Raw genomic sequence first — 12,473 nt, 5'->3', positions numbered from 1 at the left:
CGCCAAAGCACAATCAATAATACATTGTCCCCCAACTGTCCCTCCCACCCACACCAGCAGTGAAAACCCGCTGTGACTCCCCCACGTTCAAAAAGTAAGAAAAAAACACAACTGTGCTGCATAGCGGCATAAGAAAGCAAAGAAGAGCTGCATACAGATAACATTGCAACCCAAGCTCCTAAAGGTGCTCGAACAGAAAGAACAACTTTTTGGTGAATTCCCATATGGTTGAGCGCTAGGAGCCTGTGGCACCCCGTGGGAACAGGGTTGGCCGAGATACTAAGTGACTGGCTGCTCAACCAAAAACCAGTACGCAAGAAAATGGCTTCAGAACATTAACACCCCCATTTCACGTCGAAAAGCCAACGGTCCCACAACCGCAAGCACCAGATAAGGCCAAACACCTCACAGCTGGAATACTAAGAAAAAAAACAAAAAAACAAAAAACATTAAGGCACACTGTTATATAGTAGTCATGCAGCACTCGAAAAATAGGTATCATAATATAAGATACATGTGGAAGTTAGCAATCAACGGAACAGAGTGCAACACTTCGGAATGCAAACAACACCCAGCCCATACAGTCAGCCAGCAGAGTCAGAATCTCCTCCCTTCTCAGGCCTCGGCGAGTGCCGCTCCATCTGGAGAATGAACTGAAGAGCATCCTTGGGCGTTGTGAAAATGTGAGCCTTCCCACCATGTTGGATTCGTAGGCGGGCAGGGTAGAGCATAGCATATTGGATGTGCAGGGATTGCAATTTTTTCTTAACCGCCTGGAATTCCCTGCGCGCCTGTTGCACCGCCACCGTGAAATCAGGGAACATCTCCACCTTTTCTTCCCTGATAGATCAGGCTACCTTTCTCCCTAGCCAGACGAAGCGCTGTGTCACGATCACGATAGTTTAGCAGCCTTGCTATAATGGGTCGGGGCGGCGCTCCAGGCACTGGTCGGGCAGCTAATGAGCGGTGGGCTCTTTCTACAATGAGCACCTTTCGAGAACTGGTCGGCCCCAAAGAGAGTTGTGAGAAGCGTCTCTACATACAATTCCATAGGCCCCTTGTTGGTGGTTTCCGAAATGCCCGTAATGCGTAGGTTGTTTCTTCGGGACCGGGCTTCAATGTCCTCATTTTTGGCTTTTATAACCTCCAATATCTTCCCCATGCCTGCACAGGACGCGCTAACTGCCTCAACCCGATCCTCCGCCGTGGAAATTCTCTGCTCAGCCTCAGCCAACTGAGCACCATGTTTATCCAACTTGAACGCCATGTTATCCATGCGCAGGTTCAGGTGGTCGATTTCAGCATCAATGGAGTGAAGACTCTGCTGCATTGACACCATCAGCCGCTCCAGTTTAGCACCGGAGCCAGCTTCAAGCTCTGTCTCCATGTCAGAGACAATCTGGTATGAGACTTTGGGTTCTTCTTTGCCTCAAAGTTCAATTTACCTTGCTGTTTATCTGTTCGCCCCATCGTTAGGCAAGATGTCTGGCGGGTGCACACAATGAAGGCGGGGGAGACACAAAAATAGCACTGGAGGCAAATACCCGCTCTTGCAGTAGGGAAGATGGGTGAAGCCCCCACCGCCTGGGCGCGTCACTATCTCCCCACTTCAGTGCCAACAGTCCAGGTTCAGCACAGCCATGGGCGCCAAGCTAAGTCCCTTAGCCACCAGCGCTCCGCCAACAGCCCTGCCACTGCAGCACAGCAAGGATAGCGCCAAGTTTCACAAACTGTGAGAACCTGAGCAGGGCATAAGCATCCCATACACACCGATAATGTTATAGAGTACACTCCCTCCCCTTAATACCTCCACTAACTAGGAGTATAATAAGCAGGACAAATGGAGCCAGAGCAGGTGAATGGTGCCCAGTGCAGAGCCCGCTCCCAGACACTGGCCTGAGCGCAGCCCTACAGCCAAGGACCCCAGGAGTACAGGCCCAGCAAACCAACCAGGTGCCCAGAGGCCACAACTAATAGACGCCCAGCCTTAAAACACCATGCAGGCTTACAATGTCGGTCATAGGCCTCAAATCCGCTTACTCTCCGCCTGTGACAGGGCCAAATGTTTATGCTGCAAACAGAGGCACCAAATCCGGCTGCACTAGACAGCAGGGGCGGGCAGACTCCAGAGCGGCAGCTCCTAACACGTCCGGTGGCCTCATGATGAAAGGATGCCACAGCGCAGGGGGCCGCCACTCACCCGATATCCCGCAGCGGGCCCAGCAGGACAGGAGCAGCAGCCGTGGTCGATGGGGGAGGGGATCCAGCAGCCCAGACCGCCTCGCAGGCACTCCAGCAGCAAGCCCGATCATCTGCACCCCTCCACCACCAATCCGCTCCCAACGGGGTGCGCGTCACCACACCGCAGCCGAGCGGGCGAGAGGCCGCAGATCAGGGAGACCGCCTCCGCCCAGCAGCAGGTCTGATCCTCTGCGCGCCTTCACCGCCAAACCGCTCCCAGCGGGGAGCGGGTCACCACACCGCAGCCGATCGGGCGCCAGGCCGCAGATCAGGGAGACTGCCTCTGCCCCGCAGGCCCGCCGCGGCAAGGGCCTACCAGCGCTTCAGGAGATAGCGCCCATCCCAACAGCTAGGGAGCACCCTCCCAGCACACCAGCCTGGACGCTGAGCCTCAGCCTCCCCACACTGCTACGGCCCAGCGATGAAACTTGATGCAGATCTCAGGGGATGATAGTCAAACCGCCATTTTATGCCACCGACCTTCCAGAGCAAGAAAACTGCGGAAGCAGGCCACCGATCTGTAGGTAAGAGACCACCGAATGTTCAGCAGGGGTTAGAGATTCGGGATCAGTGCAGCGAAGTCACAGATGGTGCCAGAATAACAGGATAATGGGCGGATATTAATCTCGGCCGGCAGAGTGGCACTAAAGTGCTGCCATCTTACTCCGGGCTCTCTAGCGCCCCCTACATTTGTACTTACTATAAATACCCAAACATTAAATTTTGATGAGATTCCGTTGCCATTTTGAAGCACAATGTGTGAACTTAATAAGGGTGCACTTAGTCAAATTGCCTGCAGCACACCATTAGGGAATGAGGTGCTGCAGATGATGGGAAGGCAGGAGCAAACTCAAGAAATATGTGTCTGGGTTCCAGACAAGGAGTTGTTATGCCATGGGACCCCCAGCAGAAACCTGCATCAGACATGGAACAATATCCCATATGGCACTCTTCATGTACAGTGGCTCTTAACCTATTAACGGGGTGACACAGGAAGCTGCCAATCAAAGCTTCTTCACTTGATTGAAAATGTGTCAATACATAAAAACAGAAGGGGAAATATACTGCGTGCAACCAAAGTTGCTGCGCTGTGGCGAGTGAAAGAGAAATAGCTAAATAGTGCCATATGTACTAAGACATGACGACCTCTTGTTTTCCAAAATGCTGGTGCACAATCAGGCTGCCAAGCCCCATGCGTATACCTTTAAGCCATAGTGCAAATGTGTGTGCATGGGTCTAGCATAGAATTTGTACTGGCTTTGTACTCTTACTCTTACTAGTCTAACACTACACACTTTCACAAACTGAGTAGGATAGAGAAATACAACATTTCTCCTACTTTATGCTTGCCTTATGAGAGCATACTTTTTGGGTGCAAGGCCATTGTTAGTAGATATGGTTTTGCATCAAACTCCATGAGTGGTAGTGTGGAAACGTCCATTCACAAGCTATGGCATGCCCCATTTATGCTAAGTAATGCAAAGCAGTGTGTAGGGCTGCTGTGCATTACGTTGCGGCCACTTTCCAGCACATAATAAAGTTTTGTGCTTTTGAGTCCATGCACAAGGGAAAGTGTTTATAAACCTGTCTCAGAGTTTCTAGGGGCAGTTCATTTCTCTTTGATGCCCTATACAAGCCTCCTGCTCCTTCTCAGTAAAGTTTGTTGCAGCCCGATTGATAATATAGCATGCATGATCTGCAAAGGCAGAAAAACAATTAAATTAAAAACATCCAGCTGCTTGTTTTCCACTAATGTAATCAGGAATAAGGAAAACACAAAGTGGAGATCAAATACAGGGCACATCTAGTGCCAGATTGTGTTTTGTAGTTTAAGCATTAAGCAATAGTTCTCAAGTTGAAATCACTTTGCCAGACGTCAATCTTGGGAATACTCGCCTTCTGCCTGGTTGACTGCTTGTAGGTGTGGGAGTTTGGGATTCCCATCCTTGTGCTGCTCATTGGGGTAAGGGAATTGAGGGATCTAAACATGGGAGGAGAACCATGCTTTATGCAGCCTTGAAAATGTAATTAATATTTCTCAATGAGCATTTAATCCTGGGTAGGGTTAAAATCTGCAAACATTTTGCAAAACAAGAACTAAAGCAAGCTAAAGATGGTCTCAGAATTGTGTTTACCAATTCCTTGTAATTTACTGTTTAAAGGCAAAAGACCATTTGATTGAAAGTCTGTTTTAGCAGCTCTAGATGGCAGGACAAAAATAGAACTACATGATCGGAAAGAAGTGTTCTTACATTACAGTCAGTCGCCATATTAGGAGATCTTTGAATCGTAGTGTCTAATTTCAAGCAATACATGCGAGAGACGTATTTAGAAGTCGATGTTCAAAGCACGAATTCCAACTGAAAAAAAACGATTCTCTCGAAGTTTCTTTTGTACTGCGACTAAAGGCATAATTGCCATAAGATAGATACAGCTTAATTGATAGGTCTAGGATCCACTGTGTGCTGCTTGTGGACACCGACATAAAACATGTAAAACGTGATCTCAGTTTTCCAAGTTTAAAATGCCCAATCTCCTTCACAGTTTGTTCTGGGTTCCTAGGGATGGAGTTGTCACGGATGATTAAGAATTCTCTATCTCATATCTACCCTAAGTAGACAGAAGAATAACAAAAGTATATTCACCCTTCTAATAGTATTACTCAAGACTTCATAAAAGTTATAATGGCGAATATGCCGGAATATTAATAAACGAGGGAGGTCTTTATTGCACTATACTGAATAATTTGCGTCCAATCACCTCCCAATACTGCCCCATCACACTAAGAGAAAAGGAATCGTATAGAGAAGACTACATACACACAGGAATATGGTTTATGTTGTAGTGGAATTGAAAGTGGTTGTTCAAGGGCATACATTTGCATATTTGAGAGTTAAAATGGAGAAATCTACATCTTTTCTTGAAAAAAAGCACGTCAGATTTCATGTGAGGAGGTGTTAACACAGAAGTACCTGAGACAAGATGCCCTGGGACCTCTTGGAATGCAGCATCCTACTGGAGGAAATGGCAGTCTAGTGATTTTATGATGCAGGGCAAGAAGGAACCATCAAAGGCATGCTGTAACACTACTCTTTCCTCAATTGGACATGTCGACATAGACAGAGCTGAATGATTGCTCCAGCACTCAAGTTAACAGCCTCTAAAGCTGGCAGTCAGAAGGTCGTGACAGGGTTAATGGGTAATCAACAAGTCTATTTAAGGCCTATTTAAGCGATGAATATCTATCTATCTATCTATCTATCAATCTATCTATCTATCTATCTATCTATCTATCTATCTATCTATCTATCTATCTATCTATAAATCAGTTCATCACTTATTCTCTGGGAGGTGGAAACAATATAATCATGATTCTTCATGTTTTCTATTTATAAAACATCCTTTTTATTCATTATTAAACACATTTTTTACCTTGATTTTCGGAACTCCTTAAAACAAGCTGCCCCCATGTATTTTGCTTCTTCGAGGCTAATGAATCAATCGTCCTGTCACACTCCCCTTTCCCCCTACTTACGGCTGAATAGCATACAAATCCTTTCCCTGGCCATCAGTGCAGTCAGTTAAGTAAGGATATTATAAAACTTGCGAAGAGGATATTAAGTAGGAAGTGATGGCCCTCTTTTTTCATAAAGTGCACTTATTTTTCAACTGAACAGGCATGATGATAATTCTTTACCTCTTATATCAATTATCTCTCCTTTGTTTTATATGTATGCACTTCATTAATGATGGTTTTCTGTTGGGTTTCCACGTGTTCTTTGTGAGACCACGCTGCAGGTGACTGAGAGGGTTCTGTCTCTCTAGTTACTGGGATTTTAGTTTCTTGTAGTTATATCATAATATTTGTGTCATTCCTAGCCCTGAAGAGTCGTGGGATGACCTTCCCTGACGAAACACGTGTGGGCTGGTCATGTTTCCGAAAGGAATAAAGAACATCTATTATGACTTAAGATTTTGGTTCATTTTGCTTTCGCCGCTCCAACATCTAATTGATTTAATACATATGTGTGCACAGGTTTTGTTTGTACTAAGTAAGGATATTATAATCGCTTCTGTTGAATCCAGATCAGTGCAACCTTGACACTTGGTGGCGTTTGTGGTCGATGTTGTGGTCCCTGCTCTTGGCATCTGTTTTTGCTGTAGTAGCCCCTGTTGTGTTGGCAGCTCTTGTTGTGGCTGTGGTTCCCACTTTTACTGGTGTTTTTTTTCTTTTTTTGCTTTCACAGTTGTCCTTCTTTGCTAATAACTGTGGTCACTTCTGTAGCCCTCGTTTTGCTTCTGTGGTGCTGTGGTGCTTGTTACTGCTGCAGCTTTTGTGGCTGCATTTTGGACTGCTGTTGTTGCTACTGTTATTTTTCCATCGTGAACATATGGTGTATTTGTAGTTTCTAATGTGGGTACAGAAATTGTTCCTGTTGTTTTCTCTGCTCTGTTGTTTAGACTGCTCTTCTTGACCCTTGCATGGTGGCAGCTGTGAGTATTGTAGTTACTACTGTGCTCCTTGATGTGGTCACTAATGTTGCTGTTGATGTGGGCCCTTCAGTGTTGGTAGATGTGATCACAGTTGTGCTCTAGTTACAGCTGTGATTGTTGTTGTGGTCCATGTTGTAAACCAGAGGTGGTGGTATCTCTGATTTTCACTCTGATTAAAGCTGTGGATGCTGTTGTAGTCTTGATCATAGTGACCGTTGTTGTTGCTACTGTGATCCCTGCTGTGGTAATAGCTGTTGGGGAAAGTTTTGTCGCTGGTGAGCTTGCAAATACTCCTGCAGCTATTGATGCTGCTGTAATAGTGGCTGTAGGCTGAGCTATTGTGGCTTCTGTTGTTTCTATAAAGTCACTGAAGCAGTGGACACCTAGTCTCTCTTGCTGTGCAGGGGCTCACTTCCCTTGAAATGGGAAGATCAAGTTATTTTGACCAGTTTGAAAAAGAAAAAGGAATCCTTGGATTTATGTACTAGTAACAACTACCATCCAGTTATTCTCCTCTTTATCGTAGCCAAGATCACAGAAATTGGCATTGCAAAACGTTATCATTTTAGCCCCCAGCAGCATGTCGTTCTCCCTGGTAGAGGAACTGAATTGTCCTAACACTGGCTTTTGGCATAAATAGGGTCATTATGTAAAATACCCATGCAGTGGCCATGATCCTCATTGAGCTGTCTGCCATGTTCAAAACCATGTACCACTTGATTCTGAAGTGCAGACTTACAGAAATTGGAATAGTTGTCACTTCTGCAGAATGTCTGGTATCCTTCCATTAGCTGTAGGAAAGAGTTGAGGTATGACCCTCATAAACTAAAACCGATTTGGGTTCTAGACTAAGTAAAAAAAGACGCCTATTTGTAGATGATGAAACTCCTGCATGGAACACCTTACCTTTCCAGCATAAGGACAAAGCCCATTCTCCTTGTCTTCACAAAACCGCTAATGCCCACCTATTTTGGCTCTTCCTAAACTAATGATCCACCCTCCCCCAAAAATCCAGAAATAGTTTCCTCCATTGATTTCTAGTTATGTTTTCCTTCTTCATTATTCATTTTTCTTACAGACTGGTAAATAAACAATAGGTAAATGTTGTCAGGTTGAGAAATCTGTACACTAACGTAATGGATTTTAGTAAGTGGTGTTAGAAATAATTGTAAACTGTAATAATAAAATATTTTAGAATGTAATTCCATGCAGTTGTTTCACTCTGCATGACTGGTAATCTGTGCATATATGGTGTTTTCTTGGTCCTTCCAGTCATTACAGGAAACTCTATGATCATGCTTCTGTATCATTTGGCCTTGCACACCCTTGATTGGGAGCACAATAACCTGGAGGACTCTGATGTATCTGTGTGGCTAAAAAGCTGGATAAAACGTGTTCATAGTCTGATGATGTGAGAAATGGGATTCCTGGTTGGCTGAGGTATGACCCCAGGCCAGGTAGTAACCATCACTTTAGTCAGGGCAAGCTAGGTACACACTAAAATATAACCTGTGCTCAACCTCTGGTAGCTTGGAACAGAGCAGTCAGGCTCATCTAAAGAGGCAATGTCGAAAGTATTTGAGCAACACACATACTCAGTAACGCAATGAATACACCACAAAAAGACGCCACAGGTTTAGAACAATAGATTATTATATTTTGAGCAAAACGAGACCACAACGACAAAAATTCAATGTAGAAGTTGAGATATTGAATTTTAAAGGAATAAATACAGAAAGTGCTTAGAAGCAAGTAGCGCTAAATAGGTTACTTCAGGTTGCACTGGATCAGGGCAAATTCAAAGTTCGGGCCAACTTTGGGGATGCGCAGGCCGACTACAGCAACCACACAGGCCCCAGTGAACAAAGTACCTTTCTGGGTCGCAAACAACGAGTTGTGTCGATCTTCTCCGCACAGTGAAGACAATGTGTCAGTTCCGTAGATGGGTGCTGGAGTCGAGAGGTGTCGAGCGATGTGCCAGATTCTACCACACAGTTGAGGGGATGCGTCGATTTCACCAGACTGCAGAGGCGGCGATATGCTGTCCGATCTATCGATCTCTGGAGGTAAAGGTTCTGATGCGATGTGCTGATTTTACTTCCACAACCAGATTGATGCACCGGTTCTGTTACACACAGACAGAAGATGCATTGAAGTCCATGTTGCAAGTTCTGGGCTACTTCAAGTGATCCAGGCACAGGCGCAGGAGTAGTGACTGTGATACCCCTGAGTTTGATTCAACAGAAGGCAAGCCAATAAGTCCTTGGAGATCATTTACAGTAAAGGCAGAGTCCAGCTCTCCTTCACCTGAGTCAGAGAGGAGCAGGCGGTAAGGCAACATAAGAGAAAAGCAAGCCTTCCAAGTCTGCAGCCTAAACATGAGTCCTTTAAGCAACACAGCAGCCCTTCTGACAGAGGTTCAGTTTAAGATACAGAAGTGTCTGATTTTAGGGGACAGACACCAGTACTTACACCCAAAAGTGACTTTGATATGTGGGTGACTTCAAAGAAGCTCTCTGAAGTGCATACGGACCCCTTTCAACCCAGTTCTGCCTGCCAGGCTGTGGGGGTGGGGGTTAATAAGTTCTTTGTGTGGGGACAGTAAAAAGTCTTTTCAAATTAAGTGTTATCCCCTCCCTTCCATTCTACCCAGGCACGGTTGTCAGAATGCAGATGAATGTAAATAGGTACTCAGACACAACTAGCCTTCCTGTGGTATGGCTCTCTAGAGGGACTGGACAAAGTGTAGCTCTCACCCACCCCGGATGTGTATTGGAGATCTGCTGTCAGGCACACAAAGCAGTAAGTGCAGAGAAATATCCACTTTCTAAAAGTGGCATTTCTAAAATAGTAATTTTAGATACAGCTTCACCAGTAAGGAGGATTTATCATTATCATTCCAAAGATATGAAACATGAAAAGCTACTCCTCTCTGATCAGGAATTACAGCTTAAAAGTGTATTAAGGAATTTCCAATGTTAGCCTATTATAGGGGTAGGCCTCACAGTAGTGAAAAAAGTATTTGGGGTGTTGGCCACTGCCAGGACATGTAAGATATAAAGGTACTGTCCTACTTTTTACTTACATAGCACCCAGCCCTTTGGGCTACCTAGGGCCTAACGTAGGGGTGACACACATGTAAGAAAAGGGGAGTTTAAGGCTTGGCAAGTAGTTTTAAATGCCAAGTCAAAGTGGCAGTATACTGCATGCACAGGCACTACAATGTCAGGCCTAAGACAGGTTTGAAAGGCTACTTCTGTGGGTGGCACAAACAGCTCTGCGTGCCCACTAGTATCATTTAACTTACAGGCCCTGGGTATATTGTATGCCACTTTGCAAGGGACTTACAGATAAATTAACTATGCTAATCATGTATATAGCAATTACACATATGTTTAGGGTAGTAGTTCATGCACTTTTCCACTGGTTAGCAGTGGTCAAGTACTCAAAGTCATAAGGCCAAAATAAAGAATCAGCAAGAACAGGAGGTAAAAGGCAAGACGCCTGGGGAAAGACCACCCTAAGGATGCCAGGTCTAACATGATTACTATCATGAAAATACTGAAGCTGTGCAAGTACGTTGCGGTAATTGCAATTGATGCTGCACAGGATGCAAAATGTCATGGGGCAATTAGGTCATAGTACAGAGTGACATGACAGTCAGATTCAAACAGAGACATGTATCAGTCTCACTGATGAGGTCAGTGGAGAGACAACCTTCAAAGTCAGGTTGGAAGTGGTATGTCAGCTACACCAAATGCATGTGAAAGCCTGCAAGCACTACTTACTTACAAAAAGTAAACACCCTGAAGAAATTGAAGAGTGCCTCAGGATTGACAGAAAATATAGAGAAGGTCATGGAAAAACATTATAATTCATCTTGAGAATCATTCTGAGTCATACTGGGCTGCCACGTAGGAAGCACCTGTTATCAGCACTCTGATCATAGGTGGCTCATCGGGAGAGGGAGCAGTTTTCAAAGCAGGGATGGAGCTGAGCTTTTGAAGTTCTTTCCATGAGTAGAGGGAGATCCTCAGCAAAAAGGTCATAGTACACATTATCTTTCCAAAAAGATTGCTAAAGTAGAGTGTTAATAAAGGTCTGCCCCAGACCCAGTCTTTTACCAAATACCGATGTAAAAAAACTCTTGTCAAAGGCTCACAATGGGTATAGATGCAATGCAAAAGTCAGTCATCAAGATCATGTGCAGCACTTCATAGTTTGGAGGCACTAACCAAGTTCTAGGGCATCTTTATTGGTGTACCATCAGGTTATTAATTAAGAAGGCATTCTACACTATACACCATGTCCCTGGTAGGTCACTGCAGGTGTACACTTAATAATGCTTGTGATGCATATTTACTCCAGATAGATTTTAGCCAAACACAGGTCGTTTTTGGGCATGCAGTTCATCTTCTTGAGCTGGACATGGAATACAAGCAATAGCCCTAGAACCCATATTTGTATTACATGTGAAAGCAAGTATTCAGGCTTTGGCCTTTATTTTTGCAGGTGTTTTATCTTGTGGATCACATATATTCATGCCCAAGGTTACAGAAACTAATGGGAGTTCATATCTGCTTCATTGGAGTGTTTGCTAAATTAAATGCATAACTACCTTCTGATAGTGGCTTGAGCAGGTAAGGGCGAAAAGGAGTGAACAGTGTAGGAAAAATGACAAAAGAGAAACAACTCCTTTCAAAGTCTACTCCTATTTCAGAGGCAATCAACCATCTACAGGCTACACACACAGAAGTTTCCTATGATCTGTATGCATTATTTCCCTATTTATAACATAATCATGGTACAGGTGCGCATCTTGAATGGAGGATGGTACGAGTCATGACATACTTCATTGGTTTACCAGGGAGGATCAGTAGTAAGCCTCCAAAATGTGTACAGAAATCCACAGAAGGAAGGGGGTCTGTTTTTCAACAATCTGTGCTGCAACCCTACTAGTATTTAGCAGGTATATGGTATTTCAGTTTACAAGGGATTTAACGGTAAATTAAGTTGGAAGGTCAGACCAAGAAGACGGAGAACTGAAGAGCCACTAGTAATCATGGTTGTGGACTTGATTGGGTTTTGTTATGCCTTCGTGCTGGCTTTTGGTGGTGTGCTGGGGTACAGGAGGAAAGGAAGCTTAGTCTCTCTGGCTGATGGTCTCTTCTTCGGTTGTGTGGCTGCTTATGGAGCTTTATGCATCACATATAATTCCAGAAAGAGGACACCATCTTTCTTTGTTGCATTCATCATGGTCATTGTGATGGGGTGAGGTACCAGAGGTCAACAAAAGTGATGCCTGCCAGAACCATGGCCGGGTTAAGCCTATTCATGATCTTAAGACTTGTTTGTATGCTCCTATAGAAGACAGATGCAGGGAACTGAAACCATGGCATTAATTACACTGACAATATGATACATTCCTGCTATCTATAGGAAAAACTATGAAATGCTGCAGATAGCCATTACTAAATGAAATCGTAAATATATAAGATTTGTAGTTTAAAAGTTTTCTATGAATGTTTTTAATCAACATTGTCACTTTCCGCTATAGCTTAAAAAGTTGAGTGAGATAAAATACAGTGCTTGAAAACAAAATAAAATTAATATGACATAATTTTAGGTGTTTAGAGGAGTTCTGACAACTTTGTGGCCTGGTGCCGCTGCACCTGCTACACCACTCAAATCATGACCCTTTTGCCTGCAAGGTAACTGCACTTGTGACTGCCTATTTA

The 12,473-nt window shown here is 44.3% G+C and overlaps 1 pseudogene; it reads left to right on the top strand.

The window, feature by feature from the left end:
- Window positions 1-11,797: 11,797 nt before the first annotated feature.
- On the top strand, window positions 11,798-12,102 carry LOC146821478 (transmembrane protein 14A pseudogene; annotated as a pseudogene).
- The last annotated feature ends 371 nt before the right edge of the window (window positions 12,103-12,473 follow it).

The sequence above is a fragment of the Triturus cristatus genome, chromosome 6 (genome assembly GCF_964204655.1).
Source record: "Triturus cristatus chromosome 6, aTriCri1.1, whole genome shotgun sequence".
NCBI lineage: Eukaryota > Metazoa > Chordata > Amphibia > Caudata > Salamandridae > Triturus > Triturus cristatus.
This window is presented reverse-complemented; position numbering and strand designations above follow the sequence as displayed.